Source organism: Ornithodoros turicata, chromosome 2 (genome assembly GCF_037126465.1).
Source record: "Ornithodoros turicata isolate Travis chromosome 2, ASM3712646v1, whole genome shotgun sequence".
In the NCBI taxonomy this organism is placed as follows: Eukaryota; Metazoa; Arthropoda; class Arachnida; order Ixodida; family Argasidae; genus Ornithodoros; species Ornithodoros turicata.
This window is the reverse complement of record NC_088202.1, coordinates 57,443,781-57,454,853: the sequence shown is the minus strand read 5'-3', so window position 1 is coordinate 57,454,853 and position 11,073 is coordinate 57,443,781.

Sequence of the window (11,073 nt, the reverse complement as noted above, 5' to 3'; positions counted from 1 at the left end):
GGAAACACTCAGAACTCTGTCGCGGTTTCCATGGCTCGCCCACCATGTTTTTTTTTTTTTAATTCCGTGTTAGCGCCACGAAGCAACTGTGGCTATGAGCGGCGTACAGACGTGGACAGATGGAGAGAGGACAGCAGGAAGGAGTGGGGGACAGGGGGGTTAGTATGCGTCCTGGGCCGACTTCAGGGGGAACTGTGCCGACATTCGTCTGGAAAGTCTTCGGAAAACCCAGGGAAAACCTCAGACAGCACAGCCGGTGACAGGATTCGAACCCGTGTCACCTCCCAGTCTCGGCGTGGAAAGCGATCATCCTAACCACTATGCCACGGGAGCTGGTGCCCACCATGTTACAGCGGCAGCTGTGTCAGGGAGATTTTGCAGCGTTGACGGGGATCAGGGTGAGCGTAGCAGAAACGAAATGAAGTAACCTCAGCCTGATGTCACATCGCGTGGCACAGTGGACGCCACCAATTACGTCACACGCACACATATGACATCACACCACCTGCAGCACCATCATTGGCCGGCGCTGTAGTCAATCGCAACGCAAGGAGAGGGAAATAAATCCTCTACCAGACTTCTGACAATGGGGCGGCCATGCAAAGTGCGCATGCAATCTGAAGAGCCAGAGTGGAAAGCGCCGCGCGCCGCGGCTGCTCGTGAGCGACGTCGTACACAAAGTGAAGCACAAGAAGAAGGCACACCTGCCGCGAATAGGCGCACGCGAGAAGACCTTGAGGTGAGACAACGCGAAACGTAGACCACGAAGCGAAGGAGAAACGTCCGCACAGTTAGCCAACGCGATATAGTGGTCACAAAGCGATGGCGGGAAGACCCCGCAATGAGATAACCCGATATCCAGGGTATCTGTATCTGTACCCAGTGCCGCATCTGTTGGAGTTCCCAGTGGCTAACGCAGAGTTTGCGGACAAGTTTCTCAATAACGAGTTCGCATACACATTCGGTGTGTGCGACAGACTATGGTTGTGGACCGACGTGGCATCTACTCGCCCGCAACATCACGAACTCTTGGGCGACGAGTTCCCTGGTGAACGTCAAGAAGATCAACAACTTATTCAACAAGATCAACAATGATTATGAGTGGAGAGTCTCATCGCCATGCAGGACGATACCCTGTCCCACTGCATTGCTATGTCAAGAAGATTCCCACTCATTCAGTGGGAGTGCCTCGCCTTCCCAACATACTTTACTCATCATAGAAGTCTGTTGTCGCTCTTTCAATAAAGCAAGTGTGAAAACAGTTCTCTCTGTGTGTGTCGTGAACACAACTGTGAAAGCACTGCTGCCCATTCGGCGAAGACGGTAGTTACCGCGGGCGAAAAGACTGTGGGTCATTTTCTGTGAATTAGCTGATATCACGTAAATAAGACAGCGCTAGAATGTTTCGGATCTTGAATATGTGGGGCATGGAGCACAGAATCTGAGACTATGCCATTGTTCTAATCAACAATAAAGTTAATTAGCTCAGAACATTGAGCTGAACGCCTGGCTACAATTTTAAAGGGACTATCCTATCGCATCCGGAGACATGGGTAGGAAATGGTGACGAGAATGCTTGGCATCATTCGACAATCGATTTCACCGATTTTCTCTGCTCAGAAATGTTCGGGTATAAATAAACGAGTTTTTTCGATCAGCGAAACCTCCGATGACATCGTTGTGACGCAGGAGCTAACAGGACCAATGCGCGGGCGGCGCGTCGTCGCGCCATTCCCCTATTTTCTGTCGGAGATATCGTCTGCTTTGGAGATGGCGTCGTGCATGGCTACGTGTATGAAACAACCTATTTCTTCGGAAGTGCTGTGAGTTTCGCTCAGTCGTGAAACCGCAACATGTCGTTGAGTTCGGGAACGCGTCATGATGTTCCTGGCTGCAAAAAATCGTCTGGGTCGAGCCCAGAATTGGCATTTCACGAGCCCAAGGACAGGGACACCAAACGAAAGTTGGGAGCAGCAATCACCGGCAGGCTTACTGCCGTAGCAGAAGAATTGCACGTTCGGCACGTTTGTTCCTCGCATTTCACCGACGCAGCGTATGTGGAGGCGGAGTTATTGCATTCCCGTATGGGAGTGTCAGCAGAACGAAAGAGGCTAAAGCCCCATGCTGTGTCCACATTGTTCCATGAGCAAATGGGCACCACCGATGTGCGGGATGCGCCGGTAAGCATTCATTTTCAGTTAATCTCGAATGAAGCCCCACAAAAGTGTGGCGCATTGATATAATAGGCCACGAAGTGGCTCCAGGTAGATTGGGTGTGGCTCGAGTAAGATCAGACTGCGCGCCGTCGAGACGCGCAAGATCTAGATGACTCAATATAAACATACACTCGGAATGTAAGCACGTACAATAAAGCGGAGAGTATCTCACGAGATGGCGGTTGTGCTGTTCGGGGATAAACTCCCAACAATATAACAAAAAGTATGTACGGCAGTACGCTTTTTTCATGCTCTTTCCTCGGATTTCCACGGATTTCAGCCATTCGTTTCTGCAAATGTGCATCGGAATACGTATGAACCGCGGCCGGCAGTGATGTACCAGACCCCCTTAGGCCCCACTAGCACCCCGCGTAAATTTTTGACGACATCCCTCTAACTTTTCAGGTTGCGGCAGTCAAATTCACTGCTATATTCATACACAAAAAGTTTCTCCCATCTTTCTTTGCTCATTTAACCCAGCATGCACTCACCATCATTTTTGTGAGCCAGAGAGAGCCAAGGAGGCAGCTTTCCAACAGAATAGCCCCATTCGGCATTACGCTTTTATGCATCATATTGTCCAACATCAAGCGCTGAATTTCTATCACAGGTGGAGACAAGCAGCTTGATAGAATTTGCTTGAGGTGGTGAGTATGAGAAGCTTCCATTTATTAGGAAAGTTTAATATCTGTGTTGTACGGTGAATGACATGTGAATTCTGAGTCACAGTGAATGTTCATGTTGTGAAACCGGCAGCTTATGCAGCAGTATCAGCCTCTACGAGTGATATTGCTCGCATACTGTCAGGGCTTGATGTTGTTATATTGTGAATTTTTATTTTTAGGTTCCAGAAGTGAGGCTTCCACCTGCGTCTCACACTGAACGAGCCATTGAAACTAAACTAAAAAGGCCCTTTACAGGGCCACCACATATTTTATGCAGAGACAAACATTGCGTTATGAACGCCTTGGGGTAGTGGGCCGACCTTACGTGGCGAATTTCCCCATTCATTATCATTAACTTATTTGTTGTTGTTGTTATGAACGCACCAACGCGCACATTATTGTTTTTGGTCCAGCTGCAAACACTTTTCCGAATTGTGTTGCTCATTCTAATGAACTATTTTAAATTCAATTTTAGTAACTTTTTCTGAACGGCATCTAATGAACTATATGCAAACTGTGACTTTTAGTACAATTCCAGTTACAGTTACAGTACACACTCCAAGGGTTCAAGGATATGGTGGTATTGGGAACTGACATGGGCACGATATAAGTTTTTTGTTTTGTTTTGGTCTTATTTTTTTCTTTTTTTCTGCACATCAAGCTTCACATCTGCACTGCTCCTATACTGTATGGAAGGAAAGAACCTGTTACCACTCTGTCAACATGAACCTAAATGCCAGCTCTCCGCACAGCAACTGAAAATATAGCAAGAAAGAGGGAAATAAAATCTACTGACATAATGTAATCAGCTTTTGTTCGACACGTTTAATATTTGTATCAGGTTCACAAAACTTTCATGTACACATGAGGAGATAAAACTATGGTAATACACACATTCGCATTAACCTCTATATCCTCCATTTAGAAATGAAGCATAAATCCATGCTGAGGGCAAAAGACATGAGTATCATTTTTTTTTTTTTTTCAAACATGGGTGAAAAACGTGGTACAAAAGAAACCTCTCTATGGTGAAGCTGAATAGACTATTCAGAACGTGCATTACACAAGCACCAGTGCTTGTCCTCGCCGTGTGATAACCTTGGTTTGTACTCCAGAATGATTTGCAATTAAAATTATTTACACATTCTACTGTACTTGTAATATTTGACTATAAGTCTACACTGCTTGTGAGACATACCTCTTGAACAAAGGGTTAAAACTTTCGAAACTATGAATGCATACACATATGACTAACAGTATGACCAGTATAACCACTCAATAATTTGTGCCTTCACACTGCAACATTTCTTCACCACATATGGTTATGAAAACCAGGAACCATCGATATTCTTTTGATTGGGTACACAGTTACGTTTTCTCAAGAGTAAAGTAGCTTTCATGAACATGCTAAAACAACAATGACAATAACCGGCCTCGGTGGCTCAGTCGGTAGCGTGTTCGCCTTCTGATCCCGAGATCACAGACCGACCGCTGTGACGTCGCTCATGATCTCAGTTGTCTCGCGACGTAAACCCCCAATTATTATTATTATTACCAATGATAATAATGATGCGTCCTACAGTACAAGGTATGGCTCGTTTGCATTGTACAGTGGCCCACTTGACCCTTATGTTACTCGTATTATCCACTATATGAAGTCAATGGGTACAGCGTCCTGATTCTGCGCACAACACATCCTGGTATCTGCCTTCGGTTTCTTATGCCAAGGTATTCATAAATCCAGCTTGTGAAGGAGCAATACGCAGTGAATCGGAGGCGCCTGTGTGAAACAAAAATGAAGAAGAAAATATTGATTTGTTTGACTAAGAGCAGCAAACTTTTAGTAAAGCATTATCCATGTGCTTGAAATGAAATTGGAATTAAATCACGCCATTTACGACGTATGAGAAGTTTTTTTGACACTGTACATATTGCCAAGTAACTCGAGAGTACGCATGCTGCGGTCATCACGACAAAAGATGTGTGCATAAACCAGCGAGCTCCCTCCGCAGACAAACATCATTGAAGAGCGGGTGATCGGCGGCACAACTGTGCCTGCACTCTCAGAGATATCCGACACCGGGTGTTCGTCATGTTCCACTGGAGTATAGCGTGTGCAGAGGTATCTGTCATTCCCAAGTGGACAAATGTCAAAATGCCCGACAGTGCACAATCATCATGAGCGATCGAATATGACAGGCTTACCTGAAAGTGCCGTCGCCATCGGACGGTTCGTTTTCACTGTCTGCACCTTCACCTGCGGCAGGGTCAAATGGCAGTTGGTTTATGAAGTAAGGGTCGTCATCTAGCACAATTTCTTCAACGCTGTAATCCCCGGAATTGCTTGGAAGCGACGCCACGTCACTTTCGTATTACGACGATTCCGACATGACGCCGGCTGTCTGCTCGCCGCCTCGCATTTCAGATGCCCGCCGACCCCACCGATTCGCTGTGCCGGAAGACGTGCTCTCATTGGCCCTGTTAGGCGTGACGTTTTCAAGGCTTTGTGGAGAGAGCTGATGGAAAGGGACTTCATAGTCCGTGGTCTGCTCTTTCGATGTATTTCATTACATTGCTCAGCATACACTCTAAACCCAGTGACGGATAGGTGCCGTCTGATCAACTGAGAAGCACCCCATTCAGTGGTCCCTACACAGTCCCACAGTTGATAACTCACCATGGAATACTGAAGGCCATCACCTATAAAGGACCAAAGGGCACCGAATGACATTCATAGGAAAGATTGTTCGATACCATCCACGGAGGGATGGATCTAGAAGCAGGGAAGTAATGTAGACCAGGAGGAGGTAGGACATTGGAGAAAAGAAGAGGAGGAGGAATAAAGGTTCTGTTTTGGGAAACGTTCTGTTCTGGGACGGAGGAGTTCTGTTCTGGTCAGTCATTCTCTGACGAGAACATACAACATACATAATAAGGTCACGCTTACGGTAGAGTAAGCGTGGACCATGACTCTGCTTTTGCAATTTTCTTGTCAGTTACCCTTTTCTCTTACAGATATTGCCTCTTACACTCTCCGAGATTGCCTTTCGTAGGCAGCGATTTCGAAAATTTATGTAGGATATGCAATGTATTGCGCGGTATTCAACCATTAAATAGCAGCTGACATAGCTGTCTCAGTAGAAAACGAAAAAAAAAAAAAGCAACATCACTTCTTTCGCACTCGTTTCCTGGTGCATCATGGTGGAGCATCATGGTGCTTGCCGTTGCACCCATGTTGAGGTATCTTCATATTTTATGTAACGTATAGACGGTTTTCAAAACTTCTCTGATATACTTGAGTATACGTGTGTATACTGAGCTCTTTCATGCCGTGTTCGAGGACCAAGAGGGGTCGCCGCCTCGTACTGGTCGGCATGCATGACGATGGTCCGCTTCCTGCAGTGGCAGCAGTGGTATTCCACGCTGAACACACGCCGAACACACACCGCGTCTCGTCTGTTGGCTACCCGCATTTCTCTGAAATAGCGCCTTGTGAGTGAAGGACACGAGCGTATTGCAACTCGAACCCCGAAAACTGCATGCTGTCGTTCTCAGCGGATGCCAACAGAAAGGCGCCGTTACGCCTCAAAACTGGCTTCTTTCGTCAGGAATACTAGGCTCTTATGTCGTCTCTATGGACGCATTACAAGTGGCTTCTTCTGAATTTCTGAATACAACCATACCATTTAACTGTTTTGCTGTGCTGTCGCCCACCTTCTTAACTCCAGCGTGGACTTTGGACTGCATATCTGAACCCACATTCCTGCTTTCCTGGACATGCGTTACTCGTGATGACGCCTACCTACAGCTACGGTAAGGTGTTACACCACCACACCATGAGGACCGCTTAGCATGCGCGTATAGCGAAACATCCTCTTCGTGAGTTCCAGTGGTCTACGTGTCAGTATGATGCGCAAAGGACGACGCCGTCGACGTGATATGCTGGTCGTATTAGTCCTGCGTATTAATCGTATTGGTCTTGCGGGGTCCACACACGCGTCATTTCTGGGACGTTTTCCTAGCATAATGTATCGCAGGAATAGTATGCTGGTAGTGATAAGTTACACCGACGTACTTGCTGGTCAAGTCTAATTCATGAACCCAAGTGAAAGTCGAAGTATTATAAAGATGCTTTTGCAACCAGAAGCGAAAAAAAAAACAATATTGAAAAACAAATCCATGAAAAGATCGTTCTTCTTGGGTTGTTTCGTTAGGGGGTTAGGGGGTCAACCCCCAAATCGTACCTTTCATAGTTCATTTGGGAGAGGGAAACGAGTGGGAAATCCTCCTGTCCAATGTAAAGTCCCCAAAGAGCCCCTCCCGAAATATTTTTCTGCCACGCTGCTGAGCTCTGGCGATGGCCATGATGTGTCCATTGTCCCAAACGGAATAAAACTTCCCGTGGTGTTCCTGGGGATATCCTTTCCCGGAAATTCGGATCTCGGTGGGAGACAGACATTTTTCCGACAGACGTCCCCCACATCTCCGAGTGGCCACGGTTTGGCTTTCCCACAAACATCCGTCGTTTGTCCTCACAGGAAGTTACACGAAGATGCCGGCACTTAGTTGCGTACGTTGCGTATTGATGCTGTTTATTCAGCTGTGCGTAAGTGGACAGATTCTTACTAGGCGTTTTTTTTTTCTGCCATTTTGTTTGAGCTTCGGGTACTGCATCTTTTTTTCTCAGTTGCACCGCTTTGTTTCTCTCTAGTATTTCCGTTATGGACAATGAGCACGAAGTTTTAAAAAGCAAAAAAGCTATATATATAACCATGAACGTAGAAAGGCAGTTGCATACCTTTCTAAAGCGAAAACATATACTATATAAAGCTTCTCGCGAGCTTCCACAAATTCGAGAGTCCTCTTTGCCAGCGAGTCAAACTAAAGGGTGAGGTGTTTAAGTTTAATGCGATTGCGTATACTGATAACACTGGAGTGAAGAACTGCTTGGCGTATTAACTCACTATAACGATAATGTCTGTGTTTCTTACTGCTTTTGATTTGAGGCACTCACTTGGTTCAGCGAAAGTCGAACTCACTGCGCGACACACCTTGCCATGTTTCTATCTCTCCTCTGATAATGCTCCATGCAACATCCCGTCAGGGACCCTATTCGGACAATTCTTCAAACGGCCGTTACCGTACATCCCGCGGATGTACGGTTAGGGACGTCCATTTATGTAGCTCCCAGAGATGTCCATCTGATATCCATTTCAGGACATGGACGTTGGAAAGTATTTCGAACGTCCGCAGGAGATAGTGTTTTGTCTCGGATGTGGTGCGTTGGGCTTCGGACGAATGGGTCATATGCTGTTTCAAATCCAAATATTGCTACACTTCAACTGCATGAGTCTGCGCAACTTTCACTTAGGTACGTGGTCGATAACAATTCCGTTAACAACATTAACTTGTTAATATTTGTAAAATTTTTACAGCCGTTAAAACGCTTACATCGAAAATCACTGACGCAAAGGCATGCGCCCAGAGATATGAACGGGCGTTTGATCTCATGGAGACGTTGGAATTCCTTATACTGTGTTCGTGACAAACACATCTGCCGGCTTTTCGTGTGCTTTCTTTTTCTCTTTGCCTTTCTCGCAGGTATTTCGAAAGGATGTGTGTATTTGTATGATCTCCAGGTGTTGTTAGGGGTGTGGTGATAGAACCTCCGGGTTACAGGAAAATGCCTGCAAACGCCCCCGATATTCCGTTCGGGCTCCCCCGGTGAAGTATCGCCATCTCGTGGGGCGACTAGTAAGCCCTCACGCACCGAGGTAGAAGCTGATAGACACACGACGTGGCGCGCTTAGCGTGCTGACTAGGCCCCGTGCGATTGCGTCACGTTCGGTGTAACCAGGTGGCGAGTATAAGTGGACAGATCCTAGCAGTGAGAACGCGTGACTGCGTCCGGGGTCTGTTTTTTATATCATGTTAATTTCCTTTTTTATGTTTCGCAGGCTTTGTTATTTGACCATAGCGAAGCCACACAAAGGGTGCCTTCTTGAAAACGATGGTGGCTACCGCAGAATATTTCAGTTTCTGTTTCTGATACGTGAGGAACGCAACGTTTCGTTTCCGCCTTTGAAGGAGTATTTGGTCTTTGGTTTCGTTACCGAGCTATTTTCGATACCAGTTTGGTGTGCTCAACAGTTGCAAATTCATGCATATTGGATTGAATGCTTAGCATCCCGCTTCAGTTGTGTGCAAGGCTTGCGAAGCCCTTCAACTGATAAAAATATCAGTGTTTATGTTCGCTATTTTGTTAGCGAGATATATATCGTAAGAGAAAGTCATAGACATGCACAGACCATGGTCTCTGCTTAGCATGTCGCGTCTCATGAACACAGCACCAGCTGCTTGCCTCGCTAAGCATCTTAACAAAACAGACAAGTAATTGGATACAACTTGCGTGTATTTTTCGCAGTCGCGGTCGCTTTATTCGTTCTTTTTTTCCTTTCATTTGTGCGCTGCAACTTGTGACTCAGAATTGCACGTCTATTGCGCTAATTCCTCATGCAGACTCACGTGTAGTTTCGCCGAATAACGAAAATCAGCGACAAGTACTAGCCAGCATTAGTGTGACGACTTTTACCAGTACGAATTCATGCATTCCGTAGGTACTGAGGACTAGGATGCATGACTGCTAGCAGCACTCAGTTGGTTTCATTGGCACAGAGAGCTCTGTGCTCTACTAAACTATGGGACGTATTACATAAGCGATTCAGTGTAGATTTACACGTAAGGTGACTCAGACAGCCTTTGTTTATTCTCAGTTCCTTTATTTTCCTTCCTGTATGTTTATTTTTCAGTTTCTTTTTCGGAATAGCAAGCTGGCAAAAGCCTGGATGACATTTCCATTTTTTTCCTTTCACTCTATTAAACATTTCCCCCCCCCCCCTTTGTTTGGTGACATGCTGCAGGTGCCGCGGGGTAAGGAGTCTTTTCTTTGTTTTTTGTTTATTGTGCGCCAGAAATCTCGGACACGCAGAGGTAGAAGCGACGTCCAGCCCCTCCACGTTGCTACCGTCGTCTGTCGGGATCGAACCCGCGTTTTTGAGCTGAGCAAGACAGTACCTGTCATTACCTTAAAGCTATATGAACACTTCACCTCGGACTATGCTGGATCAATGTAAACGATAGTTATTTCCATCAATGTGAACCTGAATTTTATCTTCTTATAGCAAAAGGTGGAATAAAGACGTGTAGAATATCGGCGCCGCAAATACCGAAACTCATGTGGCTCTGACGTCAGGGCAGGTAGAATATGCTATCAGCAGCACAATGTCCAAGTATTGCCTGATGCATCCAATGTGACTTACACTAATTCCTAGTGTGCAGTAAACAACTCGTTGATGGGGGCTGAAAGAATGAAAAACACCATTGCTCGATTGAAGGCCTTAAAGGGAGACTTCGAGTCTTCGAAAATCTGTTGCAGGTTTATGCTACTTTTGCGATTATTGACATGCTTCGAACGCAGTTACGGAATATATCGGCTAAAAAGGGCGCAGACGTCACAAAAATGATTTTCAACATGTGAGGAGCGGTGGCTCTGAGCCGTGTTCTGTACCAGATCTGTGCTCGTGTCCGTTGAACGCCTTGTAGTTTTCTCGTTTTTTGTGCAACAATGAGTCATAGTGGTGATTGTGTTGATAGTGGTGGTGCGAGGTGGTCATCAAAACTTGCGGCAACAAGTCGACTTTTGCGTCGGGAGTTGCCTATTTTGGCTTCTCGAGAGATGCAAAGCGCGTCGCCGTGAGTGGGAGGCAGCGCTCCGAAAGACGGGAATGAGTGGGATGATACCACACAGAGTATATGTTCCGACCATTTCGAATCTGAGATGTTCGATATCAGAGCAGGACTGATGCACGAGCTAGGAGTCTTCAAGGAAAAGTGTTGCAGAGCGACGCTGTTCCTGCGCTCTTCCCGAGTGCTCCTATGTGCCAACTAAAGGGTGCGCGTATGCAAAAAGACTCAAAGGAAGTACGAATGTGCGAGGCAGTGGTGATATTACCTCCTTTGATAATCAACACGAGTCTGATAGAACTAAACATATATAGATTGTAGATGATGTTCTGAAAGAAGACGCGTCATACACGGCGAACACCCGCGCAACTGTGAGGCTGCTGTACGTTCCACTTCTGGCTCCGAAGAAACTTCACACTCGTGCGAGTGAGACGAAAAGCATACAGGGC